General features: G+C 32.5%; 1 long non-coding RNA gene across 1 annotated transcript; it reads left to right on the top strand.

The window, feature by feature from the left end:
• The first annotated feature begins 17,063 nt into the window (after positions 1-17,063).
• Positions 17,064-18,144, top strand: LOC139861651 (uncharacterized). Its single transcript, XR_011763861.1, has 3 exons — positions 17,064-17,240; positions 17,334-17,453; positions 18,029-18,144. It is a non-coding gene; the product is annotated as an uncharacterized lncRNA (long non-coding RNA).
• Positions 18,145-18,346: the final 202 nt, after the last annotated feature.

Below are 18,346 nucleotides of genomic sequence, written 5' to 3'. Positions count from 1 at the left end.
AGTTACACTGTACGTTCTCTGAAACTGATTCGACAGTTATTTACTATCCTCCTTACAACCACCGATATATGTATCCATTCACCACAGAATAACCATTTTCATTCAATTTCATATTTGGATTTTGACCTATCAGAATTCGACAAGTGGCATAATGAAGAAAACATTTGACAAAAATAAAATTTGTTAGAAACAAACAAATTAACCATGAGAAAATTTTGTTAAGAATCCACGCTAACAAAATCCTAGCTAACTGTTCCTAACTAACTGATTACATTTTATTTATCGCAGTTTATTTGCAATTTAATTATCGCAATTTACATTCTCGCAATTTTATTTATCGTCATTTAATTTCTGTTATTTACTTTATGCACTTTATTTATCGTTATTTAAATTCTATTATTTATTTTTACGCACTTTAAATATCTGGACACGTATTTGGTTTTGACATATCATATCGATGCATATATATATATATATATATATATATATATATATATATATATATATATATATATATATATATATATATATATATATATATATATATATATATATATATATATATATATATATATATATATTATTTAGAATCACCATAGACACTCTATATGCAGTAATGATCGAGTTCTCTATACAGGGTTGAGGTTGATTCTCAAATAATATATATACTTTGAGTTGTGATCGAGTCTGAGACATGTACACGGGTCACGATATGTATTAATTAATTCGAATATTATATATGAATTATTAAATTGCTAACTGTGGACTATCAACTGTGGACTGCCAACATTGGACAATTAAAATGAATTAAAATATGGATTATAACATATGAAACTAAACAATTCTTTAAGTTGCCACTTGATATCATCCTAAACCTCATTTGTATCTTGACGATTATGATCCGCATTCATACCTTTCGTAATTCTTGAAAACACCTCAATCGTTAGGATGAACCAACAATACTTCATCTACGTAACAAGAGATTGATGCATATAGTTATGCACTTGAAAACTCTCGGAACTTGAGTAAACATTTAACAAGTATCTGTGCTAGCTCCTTTGGCATTGTTATTACAGAAAATAACTTTACAATTTCTTTTCAAATTAGCCAATTTCATCACAGCTCCAGCAAGTCAACTTCTACTTTTCGTTCAAAACAACCTTATTATCACCTTGATTTATATGCATGCTCTTTTATTGTTACTAGAGAACCTTTTATATTCCACCATATTACCAGTAGACGTACCAGCAACCTCGTTGCTCCTTGGCTTAAATCTCTCCGACAAATCACTATGTTTATCTATTGAAGTCTCATCATATACTCATCCGCATCTTGTAACAAGAATTGCCATACTAATTACCGAGAATTAGCAATCAGTATTTTGAATCTCGCAACGTTTCTACGTCAACAGTTATATGTATCCATATAACATTTATCTCTTAGAACTATGATCTTTCATTCTGAAATTCTGAAAAGCACCCAGTCTGCAAATTAATGCTCTGAATTTTGAAAGGTTGAATGAAGCAACAAAAACTGTAAACGACCTCAACAGCCAAAAAGTTGATGATGAAGAATTGTATGTTGGCAAAGCTCAGAAACGTTGGAACTGGAAAATGGATTGAGCTAACCATGAAGGAGACCAAGGACAAATACAAGGACCAAACCCTATATTCAAAGGATTCAGGTAATACTGGATCCGTTGAAATCTTTAGAGAATATCTTGCTCCGAAGTCATGTTAAAATCTTGCGAAAAATCTTTCTCCATCCACCATCGAACTTAGAAATTCCAAAATATCATCATCAATATCTTCGATATTTCTGAGGATATTTTCATAAATATTTTCGTCCGAAATTATATACCTCTTCGTGCTTCCTGTGTATCATTATATTGGAAACATTCAATAGAAAATTTAGTACCGAAAAGCAGATTATGCGAAACTATGAAGAAAGCCGTGGACAAATCACAAAGAATAAGTTTGACTTCAAAGAATCCAAATGATTCAATCTCTGCTAAAGTCTTTAGTGAATATCTTGCTCCTTACTCTAAACCCTTGCAGACAATAGTTTATATCATCCTCTGATCTTAGATATTCCGAGATATTATTGTATCTTTCATTATAAATATCCTCCATATTTCTGGAGATATTTTTATAACTATTCTTATCTGAAATCATTAATCTCTTCGTGCGATCAATATTACATCATATAGAAACTGTTAGTTTCTATATTCTGTAAACTTTCGAGCTTAAAATATGAATGTTATTGAAGTAATGTTAGGAACTGATGCATGAGTTAGTATAATATAATGACACTTGATCAACATGATTATATTACAGTAAGTCATGCTGAGTTTCTAATAGAATGTGATGATTCACAGTACCATCATTATGTGCCATGTTACACGATTCTTTCATTCTACTTAACCTCTAAACATATCAAGAAAATATTTTCTTGATGGTTCTGTCTTTTCCGTAACTTCTGGTAATTTAACAAATTAAATCGTGCTATTACCTTTCCTTTCCGCTTAGAACATTAAGTTATGTTCATTCGAAATTTTATACGTACGAATTCGAGACGTCTTAATCGCTTTACTTCATGTCGGGGAGAAAACAAAAACATGGAATCTCGAAATACAAATTGGAATATAAATTGCAGCAAACAAGAAAGATCATAAACCGTGTATGTCTATGCGAATAGCAAGATAAAGACACGGGAGGATCAGGAATACAATAATCCCTAGAGCGTAATAGAAGTAAACAGATTCTTCTGGTGGCAAATGAAAAAGAAGAATTATTGTTGCAATGACCAAAATAATATTCAGAATTAGAACTGGACTAAGCATTTTCACAATCTTTTGGATGTAAGAACTAAGAAAGAAAGTATAGGAATGGTGAGAATAATGGAACGGAGGATTTTAATTTATAATGGAAATATCAGACATAGTAATCGAGGCAAATCACCGTATTTAATTATAGAGATCTTAATCTCCTTATTCGCCGAAGAATCAAATTTCTTAGATTTCGAAGATTTTCTTTAATCCCTTGAATTCCGGAATTCAACTAAGACAATGTCAAAAGAATTAGATGCACCTTATTTTCTAAATTCAACCCTAGCTCTGTCAAAAATTAAGACGAAACCTTACTTATGCATTTCACTCTTTTGTAATAGCTTCATTCGTACACTTTGAATAATCGAATTATTTTATCCTTATTACTCAATGGTAATAAAACTCTATTTATCAACTCATATTGGTCATGAAAACATTTTTATTGTCAGTCATGACCACCTCACTCAAATTTCGGGACGAAATTTCTTTAACGGGTAGGTACTGTGACGACCCGGGAATTTTCGACCAAATTTAAAATTAATCATTATATGATTTCGACACGATAAGCAAAATCTGTAATGTTGAGTCTCATAATGTTTGAAATGTTTTTATATATGTAATTACCCTGAGACTATTTTCGACGATTCACGAACCATTATTTGAAAATAGATATGTACTTATATAAATATGTAAATATAAATAATAATATATATAAGAATATTGATAAACTGTTGTATACAATTGTTATAAGTAATAACATAGTAAGTAATGAAATTATTATTTTAAATATATATATGTATATATATATATATATATACACATAAGAATATTACTCGTAAATATATAATAGTATTAGACTTAATGGTTTGAAATACATAATTAGTGCCTTCAACTATATAATAAAATTTGTTAATTAAAATATATATATATATATATATATATATATATATATATATATATATATATATATATATATATATAGTTCCGAATTTATTTTGTAAGCGACAGTAACGCTTATTTATCGTTCGTTGGTTATTTGAACAAGTCTAAACACGGACTTATATGATTTAAAAATAAACGGTAATCTGAAAATGAGTTATTATATAATATAAGTATTTCATAATTAATAATATGTAATATCAAGATATTAAATTCAAATACAAGGTTAAAAAAAAAATTGTTACATTAATATTATTATCCTTATTAGTATTATTATTTGTATCATTAATAAGATTATTATAATCATTATTATTAATTAAATTTATTAAAATTAGTATTATGGTTAGTATTAATATTATCAATTATCATTACTAGATCCTTTATCAATGACTTTATTATTATTAGTAATATTAATATAGTAATATTAATAATATTAATATATTTATACTTGTAATTAACAATATTTACAAATAATACATATTTAATCAAATATAAAAGTACAGGTTGATATAGATACGTATACATAGGTAAAATACTGTTACATATATATATAAATACGTATACAGTATTCAGATTTATATGAAATTTTGATTTATAAATTAAAAAAAAACAGATAATTACTAATATATATAAATACTGATGTTTATATAAAATTAAATACTGATACATAATTAAGTATTCAGTTTCCAGTCGTTATCTTGACTGTGTAAATGGTCTGCTGGATTAACTTATTCGATTCAATCAATTATAACACAAACAAGTTTCATTAAAAGACAATTTCACCTTTAATAATTTTCTTTTCCGACAGAACAGGTTTTGGTCGATCCATTTTAGCTATACAACAAGCGTAATAGAATCAATTAAGCTGTAATAATACCACTTAGCCTTTATATAATTTTTTGTTAATGCAAATCGTGTGAAAAACTGATAATTCAAATCGAATTCTTTATAAAACTGCACGATACCTCTGCTCTTGCTCAGTTAGATCAAAAATTCGAATTTTAATTTTATTTCAAAAAGTAAAAAATACGATTTTGTTAGGATCCATTTAGGTAAACTTTCTGCAAAAGGTCATATTCCAATTCATTCTATTTCATCTGAATTTAGGAGTCAAAGTTTCGCTCAAAAAGTCAACTCTTTTGGTTCATCACGAAATTTGATTTCTAGATAATGTTTTAGGTTTAATTACCGATACAGTTAGTTTCAAAATTAGTTTTTCAATCTATTTCATGTTAACATCTCAGTCTAAAAGTGTCTAGATTTTTAAAACACCATTTGAGTTCATATTATTCATAAACGGGGTCTGATGAAGATTCTAATTTATTTCTGTTTATACGAATCCATTATTCCATACTAGATTGTTTCTGTTTAGCTTACGAAATCAAAACTCAACTCAATTGATATTGATTATGGTTGATTTGAATTCTGGTCGAGTTTCAATCAGAGAGGGAGGAAGAAGAAGAACCATTTATTTTTATACGGGATAATTATCATTAAAATGCATTTCGGATCAGAAAAACGGGAACAGATTAGAGGTTGAGGGTGTTACGGGTTTTCGAGAGATCGGGGGTTCGAGCCTCGCAAGAGGCACTATTTTTTTGGAACCCTTTCCTAAGGTAGTGATCCTTTTTATTATTATTATTATTATTATTATTATTATTATTATTATTATTATTATTATTATTATTATTATTATTATTATTATTATTGGTAAATCATTAATATCAATACTATTATTTTTAAGCAGATAAATATTTCGTATATAAAATATATTTATTATATATACTATAATTATATTAAAATTTCATATAACTATATATATTAAGCCTACAAAAATTATTTATATAAATACTTATAACTAAAAAACTATCGTTTTATAAATATAATATTAAACAAGTATGTATATAAATATATTAGTAAAATTATATAAATATTAATCATTATAAATATATACACAAATTAAATATATATTATATAAATTAAGTTATAATAAATAAATTTGTTCGATTACAATTATATGTGTTAATATATATATAAATGATATAGGTTCGTGAATCGAAGGCCAACCCTGCATTGTTCAGTTGTTTAATGTCATTATATGTATTTTTACTACAAAATACATTAGGTGAGTTTCATTTGCTCCCTTTTTAAATGCTTTTGCAATATATATTTTTGGAACTGAGAATACATGCGCTGCTTTTATAAATGTTTGACGAAATAGACACAAGTAATCGAAACTACATTCTATGGTTGAATTATCGAAATCGAATATGCCCTTTTTATTAAGTCTGGTAATCTAAGAATTAGGGAACAGACACCCTAATTGACGCGAACTCTAAAGATAGATCTATCGGGCCCAACAAGCCCCATCCAAAGTACCGGATGCTTTAGTACTTCGAAATTTATATCATGTCCGAAGGAGGATCCCGGAATGATGGGGATATTCTTATATACATATTGTGAATGTCGGTTACCAGGTGTTCAATCCATATGAATGATATTTTTGTCTCTATTCATGGGACGTATGTTTATGAGAAATGGAAATATGAAATCTTGTGGTCTATTAAAATTATGAAATGATTATTTATGTTAAACTAATGAACTCACCAACCTTTTGGTTGACACTTTAAAGCATGTTTATCCTCAGGTACGAAAGAAATCTTCCGCTGTGCATTTGCTCATCTTAGAGATATTATTTGGAGTCATTCATGACATATTTCAAAAGACGTTGCATTCGAGTCGTTGAGTTCATCAAGATTATTGTTAAGTCAATTATAGTTAGATATATTATGAAATGGTATGCATGTTGTTAACTTTCGATGTAATGAAAGATTGTCTTTTCAAAAACGAATGCAATGTTTGTAAAATGTATCATATAGAGGTCCAGTACCTCGCGATGTAATCAACTATTGTGAATCGTTTATAATCGATATGGATTTCGTCCGAATGGATTAGGACGGGTCTCTACAGTTGCGATGGATGGCAATAATGAAATTCTGCCATTGGCTTATGGAATTGGTGGCGGCGACACAAACGAGGTTTGGTCATGGTTCTTAGGCAACCTAAGAGATCATTTAATGAGTTGTGGTATGAGTGATCCTATTTCAGAGCTTACTTTTATTTTTGATCGTGCTGCTTCAATAGCACATGGTGTTTTAACTGTGTTTCCTGAAGCCTTTCACTGTTTTTGCGCACGTCATTTTTTTGGAAGCATCAAGACTAAGTCTAACAAATTCAAATATTTTGAATGGCATTATTGGAAAATGGTGAAAGCTTACCGTGGGTCGGATTTTGAGGATCATCTTAGTGTATTTTGAAGAAGATTGAGATCGTCTTACAATTATTTAGAACAAGTTGGTTTCCACAAATGGTCCAGAAGTAGAGCTGAACATGTTAGGTATTCATACTTTACTAGCAACAGTGTAGAGTCTGTTAACTCACTATCCAAACATGCTCGAAAACTACCCGTTTGCATGTTGTTTGAGTTTTTTCACGCTTCAGTACAAGATTGGTATTTTAAACATCGCAACCAGTCGGTTAGTCTTACTTCAACGGTTACCCCATATGCTGAACGTAAACTAGGCAAGAGGACGAGAAAATCTAGAAGATGGCAAGCAATTCCATCGACAAACAATCTAATAGAAGTGCGAGATGGCAGAAAAAATGGAATGGTTAATCTCGACGATAAAGTATGTTCATGTGGGCAGTGGCAGTTATCGGGGATACCTTGCGGTCATGTTATTGCAGCAACACGACTTTTCGGTGTGGAGGATGTTACTCAATTTGTATCACACTGGTTCACAACTCAAACTTATATAAATACGTATTTGGAACACGTACTTCCTTTGCCCCATCGGTCAGAATGGTTGTATCCGTCGCCCGGCGTTTTACAAATTGTAAACCCTCCCATTAAGGAGAAAAGAGCCCCTGGATGCCCTAAAAATATAAAACGTATTCCATCGAAGGGTGAAGATACTGAAAAAACCTTAAGAACTTGCACTCGTTGCAAAGAACCAGGTCATGGTAGGGATACGTGCACAGCTTCTTATGACCGAACATGTGAATCAACTTCTAAAAGGGTAGTAAAAACATCGGCCTCAAAATCGAAGAAGGGTAAGGAGAAGGCCACAGATGCTGAAGCTTTTAAGGCATATCAGTCTCAGTTTTATGCAACGTGCAATTTAGGGAGTGATAATTAGTAACACTATCGCAAGTGTATGTCAATTTTATTTTTTATTTATTGTTGGATTTCGTTTGTTGTAATGTATTGTTGTATTCTAGGTACCTTCTGTGTTATTTTATGTAATTTGTTTTACACTACACGCAAGGACGCAAATCATTTTTTGCGTACGCAAGGCTTTGCTTGCGTACGCAAGGCTTTGCTTGCGTACGCAAGATAAACAAAAGTATACATACGCAAGGACACAATATTTTCCTTGCGTACAAAAGATGGCCAAAAATATACACACGCAAGGACGCAAAGCTATGCTTGTGTACGCAAGCATAACCTTGCGTCCTTGCGTGTAGTGTCAAATAAAACTGTTGCAAAAGTATATCCCTATTTACACCATATTTACAGACAAGACCAGCAACCTATTAGCAACAATGTATCAATCAACCTGAATCTCTGATGGTGGAGTTGCTGGCGGCGGTTCTTGTGTATCAAAATGTGCACGGAAGTTGGCTCCCAAATACGAGACCCCCATGGGTACTGATTAACACGCGATAACTCTTCGATTAGCCATAAAAACTTTTTATTCACAACATGGATCCCTTGTTTACCCATAAAACCTCTCTCTACAATCAAGATAATTGCTAATCGCACCACATCATCGTCACTAATATGGCTGTGATCAGATTTTAAAAGCATCTTTTCAACATCACTAATCAAAACATTTTGAGAATCTTTAAAACCCTTAAATAAACGTCGTCTAATAGGTGCGGTCTTGACGTCATAATTCTCCGGGATGTAATGTGCCATGTCCGTCCGGCTACTAAACAAAAAACCCGTCACAAGACAAAATTCACGGCGACCAAATCTAATCGAAAAATTATTCTGAAAATGAAACCATATATCCTCATGCTCATCGGGGTACTTAACATTATCTAGTCTTTCCGGCCGCACACTCTTCCGTTGGACCATGCAATGTACAAGTCCGGGATCATTACTGAAATGTCCCGTTCATATTGATTATAAACATTCCATATTAATTGATTTCGTTGCGAGGTTTTGACCTCTATATGAGACGTTTTTCAAAGACTGCATTCATTTTTAAAACAACCATAACCTTTATTTTATCAATAAAGGTTTCAAAAGCATTACGTAGATTATCAAATAATGATAATCTAAAATATACTGTTTACACACGACCATTACATAATGGTTTACAATAGAAATATATTACATCGACATATGTTTCTTGAATGCAGTTTTTACATAATATCATACAAACATGGACTCCAAATCTTGTCATTATTTTAGTATGCAACAGCGGAAGCTCTTAATATTCACCTGAGAATAAACATGCTTTAAACGTCAACAAAAATGTTGGTGAGTTATAGGTTTAACCTATATATATCAAATCGTAACAATAGACCACAAGATTTCATATTTCAATATACATCCCATACATAGAGATAAAAATCATTCATATGGTGAACACCTGGTAACCGACATTAACAACATGCATATATAAGAATATCCCCATCATTCCGGGACACCCTTCGAATATGATATAAATTTCGAAGTACTAAAGCATTCGGTACTTTAGATGGGGTTTGTTAGGCCCAATAGATCTATCTTTAGGATTCGCGTAAATTAGGGTGTCTGTTCCCTAATTCTTAGATTACCAGACTTAATAAAAAGGGGTATATTTGATTTCCTTAATTCAACCATAGAATGTAGTTTCACGTACTTGTGTCTATTTTGTAAATCATTTATAAAACCTGCATGTATTCTCATCCCAAAAATATTAGATTTTAAAAGTGGGACTATAACTCACTTTCACAGATTTTTACTTCGTCGGTAAGTAAGACTTGGCCACTGGTCGATTCACGAACCTATAACAAATATGTACATATATATCAAAGTATATTCAAAATATATTTACAACACTTTTAATACATTTTGATGTTTTAAGTTTATTAAGTCAGCTGTCCTCGTTAGTAACCTACAACTAGTTGTCCAACGTCAGATGTACAAAAAAAAATTGATATATGTTATCTTGAATCAATCCACGACCCAGTGTATACACGTCTCAGGCTAGATCACAACTCAAAGTATATATATTTTTGGAATCAACCTCAACTCTGTATAGCTAACTCCCACATTACTGCATATAGAGTGTCTATGGTTGTTCCAAATAATATATACACATGGGTCGATATGATATGTCAAAACATTTGCATACGTGTCTATGGTATCTCAAGATTACATAATATATTAGAATACATGTATAATACAATATAAGTTAGCTAGGATATGATTAATATAGATTTGTTACCAATTTTCACGTTGCTACAACAAGAAAAATTATCCAATCTTGTTTTACCCATAACTTCTTCATTTTAAATCCGTTTTGAGTGAATAAAATTGCTATGGTTTCATATTGAACTCTATTTTATGAATCTAAACACAAAAGGTATAAGTTTATAGTCGGAAATATAAGTTACAAGTCATGGTTGTAAAGGTAGTCATTTCAGTCGAAAGAACGACGTCTAGATGACCATTTTAGAAAACATACTTCCACTTTGAGTTTAACCATGATTATTGGATATAGTTTCATGTTCATAAGAAAAATCATTTTTTCAGAAGAACAACTTTTAAATCAAAGTTTATCATAGTTTTTAATTAACTAATCCAAAACAGCCCGCGGTGTTACTACGACGGCGTATGTCCGGTTTTACAGTGTTCTTCGTGTTTCCAGGTTTTAAATCATTAAGTTAGCATATCATATAGATATAGAACATGTGTTTAGTTGATTTTAAAAGTCAAGTTAGAAGGATTAACTTTTGTTTGCGAACAAGTTTAGAATTAACTAAACTATGTTCTAGTGATTACAAGTTTAAACCTTCGAATAAGATAGCTTTATATGTATGAATCGAATGATGTTATGAACATCATTACTACCTCAAATTTTCTGTAAAAAGCTACTGGAAATGAGAAAAATGGATCTAGCTTCAAAGGATCCTTGGATGGCTTGAAAGTTCTTGAAGCAGAATCATGACACGAAAACAAGTTCAAGTAAGATTTTCACTCGAAATAAGATTGTTATATTTATAGAAATTGAATCAAAGTTTGAATATGAGTATTACCTTGTATTAGAAAGATATCTTACTGTAAATAATAAAAATTTCTTGAGGTTGGATGATCACTCTACAAGATTGGAAGTAAGCTAGCAAACTTGGAAGTATTCTTGATTTTATTAAACTAGAACTTGTAGAATTTATGAAGAACACTTAGAACTTGAAGATAGAACTTGAGAGAGATTAATTAGATGAAGAAAATTGAAGAATGAAAGTGTTTGTAGGTGTTTTTGGTAGTTGGTATATGGATTAGATATAAAGGATGTGTAATTTTGTTTACATGTAAATAAGTCATGAATGATTACTCATATTTTTGTAATTTTATGAGATATTTCATGCTAGTTGCCAAATGATGGTTCCCACATGTGTTAGGTGACTCACATGGGCTGCTAAGAGCTGATCATTGGAGTGTATATACCAATAGTACATACATCTAAAAGCTGTGTATTGTACGAGTACGAATACGGGTGCATACGAGTAGAATTGTTGATGAAGCTGAACGAGGATGTAATTGTAAGCATTTTTGTTAAGCAGAAGTATTTTGATAAGTGTCTTGAAGTCTTTCAAAAGTGTATGAATACATATTAAAACACTACATGTATATACATTTTAACTGAGTCATTAAGTCATCGTTAGTCGTTACATGTAAGTGTTGTTTTGAAACCTTTAGGTTAACGATCTTGTTAAATGTTGTTAACCCATTGTTTATTAAATCAAATGAGATGTTAAATTATTACATTATCATGATATCATGATGTATTAATATATCTTAATATGATATATATACATTAAATGTTGTTACAACGATAATCGTTACATATATGTCTCGTTTCAAAATCATTAAGTTAGTAGTCTTGTTTTTACATATGTAGTTCATTGTTAATATACTTAATGATATGTTTACTTATCATAATATCATGTTAACTATATATATATCCATATATATGTCATCATATAGTTTTTACAAGTTTTAACGTTCGTGAATCGCCGGTCAACTTGGGTGGTCAATTGTCTATATGAAACCTATTTCAATTAATCAAGTCTTAACAAGTTTGATTGCTTAACATGTTGGAAACATTTAATCATGTAAATATCAATTTCATTTAATATATAAAAACATGGAAAAGTTCGGGTCACTACAATTACCAACGTATTCTAGATCTAACCATGGACCAAAACACGTTTCTTTAAACCTTTTAATTTGATTCTCAGTCATGACCTTCTTCACATCCCCTATAACGCTCAACTTATTCTTCATCGTTAACTTTCCTTCCACAAATCCCTGCATAAGTAACAATATAATCAGCAGAAAGTATCAGGATGCAAGAACGCAAGATAAAACTTGTGTCCGTTTAATTGACCAACTTAAGGACGCAAAGACAAGTTTCTGGGAACACGCAAGGACGCAAATATAACCTTGCGTCCACTAACGTTGCGTACACAAGCACGCAAACTAGGCCTTGCGTCTGGTCAATTTCCATAATTTTACGAGCAGTTAATGTATGTTTCACTCGAACATATAACCCAAAATATAGTTGCATGTCATAAAACAACGGTTGTACTTCATTAAACACAAATACGCCTCGAACAGACATTTCATCGAGCAGTTGGTGTGCACATTTATACAATTCGCATCGAACCCAAAATAAACTGATAAAACACACATAAATAACAAAGTTATCACTAACCTGGGTGCTCGCCATCGTTGCAAGGTTGATTCCTTGATTATTTGCTTGATTACTTCGTGAAAACCCGATTTCTTTTGCGTGAAAACCTTAATACTTCGTGAAAACCCTTGTAGGCTAGTATAAGAGGTCACGGTGGTGGCAAGAGGGGTTAGGTGGTGGTGGAGATGATGGAGGAGGAGAATCTGGTAGTAGTAATAGAAGCGATGAAGAGGGTTTGCGTTTGTGCTTGCGTTTTTGCGAATCGCCTGGAGACTGTTTGTTTGCGTGTTTGCGAAGTCGGATGAAAGTGTGGAGTGACAAGTTTAAAAATGTCATTTAACCGTAATTTTTTTAGAAAAAGACGCAAGTACGCAAGGTCGCAAGGTACCTTGCGCCTTGCGAGGGCATTTTGTCAATTTTTTTTTTTGGGCTCTGGTGCAAGGGGAAAAAAATATTTGGGCATTTTGGTGATAATCCCTTTATTTAATACTATGGCTTTGCAGAAACCCGATCATGGATACGGGGGCTATGGATCACGTTCACTCGGATGCAGGTATACTTAATCCATTTCTAATAATCATGAAACTCATTCTATTTATGTTGGTGATGGTTCCTCTATTCCTATAATGACTACTGGGAAAACTTACCTTCCTAACCCCTACCGTCCACTTCATTTAAATAATGTACTTATCACACCACAAATTATTAAAAACCTAATCTCTGTTCGAAAATTTACAACTGATAATCAATGATCCATTGACTTTGATCCTTATGGTTTTACTATGTGAGATTATCGTACCCGCCAACCCCTTATCCGATGTGACAACACTGGACCCCTTTATTCTATGACTGAGTCAACTCCTCAAGTATTCATCTCATTGAGCCCATCTATGGCATCAACGTCTTGGCCATCCGTGTGACCAAGCGCTTCAACAATTAATTTCTAGTCAATTTATCTCTTGCCGTGAAGAAAATTCACGTGTCTTGTGTCAACCGTTGGGCTTGCAAGCCTTGTAATAAGTTTTTTGTAAACTTTGAAACGTCATATCTTATGACTCGTAGACTCGATTTAGGCACCGATTTTTTTGAAATTGTGTATTATTTCGAGATCTAGCCGTTGGCAAACAGACGAAGGCAGTTTGTTCTAACGATCTTTTTATAAAAAATAATAATAATAATAATACGGAGGAATAAGGCTGCGCGCCGCGCACCCTATGGTGCACGCCGCGCACAGCCAGTAGACTGGAGGGACTATTTTTGTTGTTTGTTCAAACTTGTGACCTCGGATGCAATTTTTCATGGACGAGTTGTGGGTGTAGTTTAGGTCAGTTCGGGGGTCTCCCACTCATTTCTCCCTAACTCAAACACACACAATCTAGTGTGAGAAGTGTTCTTGAGAGAGAGAGTTCAAAGTTAGTGAAGAAGAAGAGCATCCAAGCTCAAATCAAGACCCATCTTTGTTGAAGTTGATTCCTAGCTCCATTTCACTCTTGAGGTAAAGCCCTAACTCGAATTTAATTGTGTAAATTCGGATTATAACAAGGGTTTGGGTTGAAATGGACTATAAACCCTTTTACTGTTCTTGGGGTATGATTTGGGTATACGAACCCTAATTTGTGATTTTTGGGTTCAACAGTGAAATTGCAAGTGCATGAGCTTGAAATGGTTACATGTTCACTTGAACACTTGCAATTTGGTGAGTTTGGTTCTATGAACTTGATTTTGGATGTTGTCCCTAATTTGGGTCAAAATGACTCTTGTGTTGAAATGGGTCATGAAGTACCTCTAGTACTTGACCATAAGTTTCATTTTGGTGAGTTTAGATCAAAATCACTAGCCATTAGTGATTTGGGGTGTTAGGGTCTTGATTGACCAAGTTGGGAGGTTAAGGTGATTTTGGGTTGAAATTGCACTTGGGTGCTTTTGGGTCAAGCTACTAGTGTTTATAGATTGATTTTGTGTTTTTGATGCTAGGTGAAGTGCTTTTGGATCATTCTTGAAGTCCTAGTGCGTCTACTAACTCATCTAAGTGATCAAGGTGAGTGGAGTATTTATATGTGTGTGTATATATAAATTGTTTGCTTGCGGGTTTAGTGGCGAGCGATATCCGATCATGATGGTTTTGATCTTTGTCAGTCACTCGGTGCAAAGTGGTAAGTGATATCCTCAAGGATTCACTTTTGTCGACCACATTGCGATTGTGGGAAGTGGTGAGTGTTAATCCACTCTTTGTCAGCCACTTGCGAGGATGTGGTAAGTGTCACCTATTAGTTTCGCTTTTTGTCGGCCACATTCATGTGTACATGGTAGTGCCATCCGGGAGGCGCTTTTGTCGGCCACATACACGGTTTGTATAGTGTTATTTCATTCGATGAGCACTAGCACTACTGGGTATGGTTAACCATATATTTTTGTGTGTTTGTAGTGTAGCGTGTTATATTGTTGTTACATGCGATTAACACGCTAGTTTGTGTTCGACTTTGTGTAATTTGCGTTAGTGATGGCGTGGTGCTATCTTGTATGCGGTTATGTGTAAGTTGCGCAAATAAGTGATTTATGTATGTATGCATATAAGTATTGCACTCACTAAGCATTGTAGCTTACTCCTTCGTTGTTTATCTTTTTATAGATTCTTGCACTTCGAAGGACAACGTTAAAGGCTTGGCTTAGCTTCGTGTTGGTGGTCTTGGGAAGGCACTTTTGGTAATGGTCCCGACGATCATGCTCATTTGTGGGTCGTTTTGGTATATAGGTCGTGATAAACATTTGTTAAACTATGGGACTTGAATTTCCTGATGTTGTAGACTCGTATTATTTGTATTTTGATTAAGTCTGAAGTGTAGTAATTGGGAACAAGGTTTGAATTCGTGTTGGCAGTAAAATGTTTCGTTATGTCGCAAAAACTTGTGTAACTGAGTCCTTTTGGTTCGGGTTTGAGTGGGGTAACTTAAATAAGTCAAAAATTCTTAAAAAGGGCAAAAACTGGTCTGGGTGTGCGCCGCGCACATGTATGTGTGCGCCGCGCAAATACAAAGAAAATGCGGACAGAAGTTTTAACGCATAGGTGCGCGTCGTGCACCACCATCTGGCGCGCCGCGCGAATTAGTTCTCATTTTTTTTATCGAATGTGATTTGGGTTGTTTCATTTGTACCAAAAAAAAATTCAAACTTCGGCCTCGGAGACCTCCAACTCTGTCATTTTTCGTTGATTTTGACTTTTAAGCGTACTTTGACCGATCATAAGTTGCTATAGAATATTCTAATTTGTGATTTGTTTAATTTTCTACCATAATTGACTAATACTAGGGTGTTGTTTGTTTTCAGTCTGCAGATCTTATTATGTCTTATGTAAGCCCGTTTGCAGATGTTTTACTGCAGTTTTTTTTGTTTTTCTGAACATATAAGATACTGCAACCTCGCAGAATTAGAAATGTGCTTCTAAGTGTTGTACACAAGATTAAGTTATTATGCAGAAATAAAACAAACAGTCTTCACTATTCAACATACAAACCTTCAGGCCACATCTTCTTTACAGTCATGGTCCGCAGATTTTCAGACAAAAATATCTTAAAAAAAAAAAACAGCACCTAAATGAATCCCCCCAATCAGTTTGAACTTCATTACACAACTTGAAGATCACACATTTGTACATAAATCGCAACTCGCAATATGCAATCGTTTTTTGAATTAAAATTGGGACTTTGGTTTTAATAAAAGCATATAGATCTCTAAAAGTTACACACTTAGAAAAAACGGTGCTTAAATACGACCAACGGATTAAAAGCTATCGCGGTTTGAAATTTTTCAATCGTGTCCGGTCGCGCTCAATAGCAAGGTCGCAAGGGCACCTTGCGACTTGTGAAAGAATATTGACAAATTTCTTTTATTGAGGTTGAATAGTTATAGTTATTTAGAAAATAGAAGTTTTGGCCTTGCGACTTGTGAAAGAATATTGACAAATTTCTTTTATTGAGGTTGAATAGTTATAGTTATTTAGAAAATAGAAGTTTTGGTCAATAGACCCTATTTAAAGGTTTGTTAATCATTTTTCATTTGATATTAAAGTCGTGTTTGACTGAATTTTTCTTTTCATAAGATAAATACTTCGTAATTGAGAGTATTAAATTATACTCCGTATTATAATTATATTATATTATATTATAATTATAATTATAATTATAATTATATTATAATTATATTTAATAGAAAATATGATTTTACTATTCACAACATTAGTTTATTCAATAAAGGTATTTTGATCTTTTTACACACACATACCATATTTTATTATGTACCCACCTTTCTTTCCCTTTTCTATCATCTGATTCAACGATGATGGCACAGAACCTTCTAGCGACACTTAGAATCAGCAATCAGCATCATCGCCTCCGCCGTCTTTTCTTTCCCCTATTTATTGTTCATTATCAAATCAATTGAAGAATCGCCGACTACTTCTCTCGATTTATTTTTATTCGTTTCATACATGCAATCGAGGTATAATGGTACCGAGGATGTAATTTATTGTTACCCTGATTTTTAATTCGATTTTCTAGGGATTTTTCATCCATTAATCTAATCCCCGATTTGTTTTTCAGGTATATATAATGGTTCAAGGCATTTTTTTTTTGTTGCTATTTCTTGGCTTTTTCTACACCATCGTCAAACAATAACAACGATTGCAACAATTTGATTCGATTTCCGGCAAACATACGCAGGTTTGGTTTCGTTTTGATTTCTATTTTGATCTCCTTTCGATTTCGATTTCGATTTTGATTCCCATTGTTAAGGTTTTGATTTAATTTTCAATTTCCTTATAACACCGATTACGATTTCTGGAGATTTATGTTTCGTTACTTATTATTATGTCGTAGTAGTTAAATTCCGTTATCATCACTATAGTTTTACTTATTAGTTTTGTAGATATATATAGTTTATATCACAATTTTTTTTTTTAGTTTTGTAGGTTTTAGTATTATAACTGGCTAGCCTCTTATATTTCACCATGTTTGTTCAAGTTTATTGAAAGCTAGAAATGTTCGTTAAAGCATGATTTTTAGCCTTCTCCTTATATTAATAACTTGGATTTTGGAAACTCGGTTCTTAAAAGTAGTTTTGTGATTTCGAGCTGGAAAGTACTTTCGAGTATTTGAGGTTGAACCACCCAACCATATCTGTTTATCATCTTACAAATACAATTTCCAAAAGTACACATAGAGTGATTTTCACATTCCATTTGCAAGCTTTAAAGTTTAAACACTGTGTTTGTAAGAATCTTCTATGTAACATGCAGTTGAATCATAATAAGAACATGTTGGCGGGTGCAAAGAAGGAACCTTGCTATAAGAAGGTAGCGTTATCCAACTCACTCTTATGATCTTTACTAAATAATTCACCCTTTTTGATTTACTGTAGCTACCGGCCTTCTGATGCAGAAAAGTTATGAATTATCATCATTTTTCTTCATTTGTTTTTATATTGTGTGTTGTTGTATAATATAGCTCAGCTCCCTTAATACCATTATATCAAAATGAGATAATTTATCTATTCTGGTCACAACCACATGAGAAAGTTTTTGTGGTATTGCTCAACATTATGAGTCATGATTATA

This window comes from Rutidosis leptorrhynchoides, chromosome 8, assembly GCF_046630445.1.
Source record: "Rutidosis leptorrhynchoides isolate AG116_Rl617_1_P2 chromosome 8, CSIRO_AGI_Rlap_v1, whole genome shotgun sequence".
NCBI classification, from domain to species: Eukaryota; Viridiplantae; Streptophyta; class Magnoliopsida; order Asterales; family Asteraceae; genus Rutidosis; species Rutidosis leptorrhynchoides.
The sequence above is the reverse complement of the archived record's forward strand: the minus strand, read 5'-3'. Positions and strand labels throughout refer to the sequence as shown.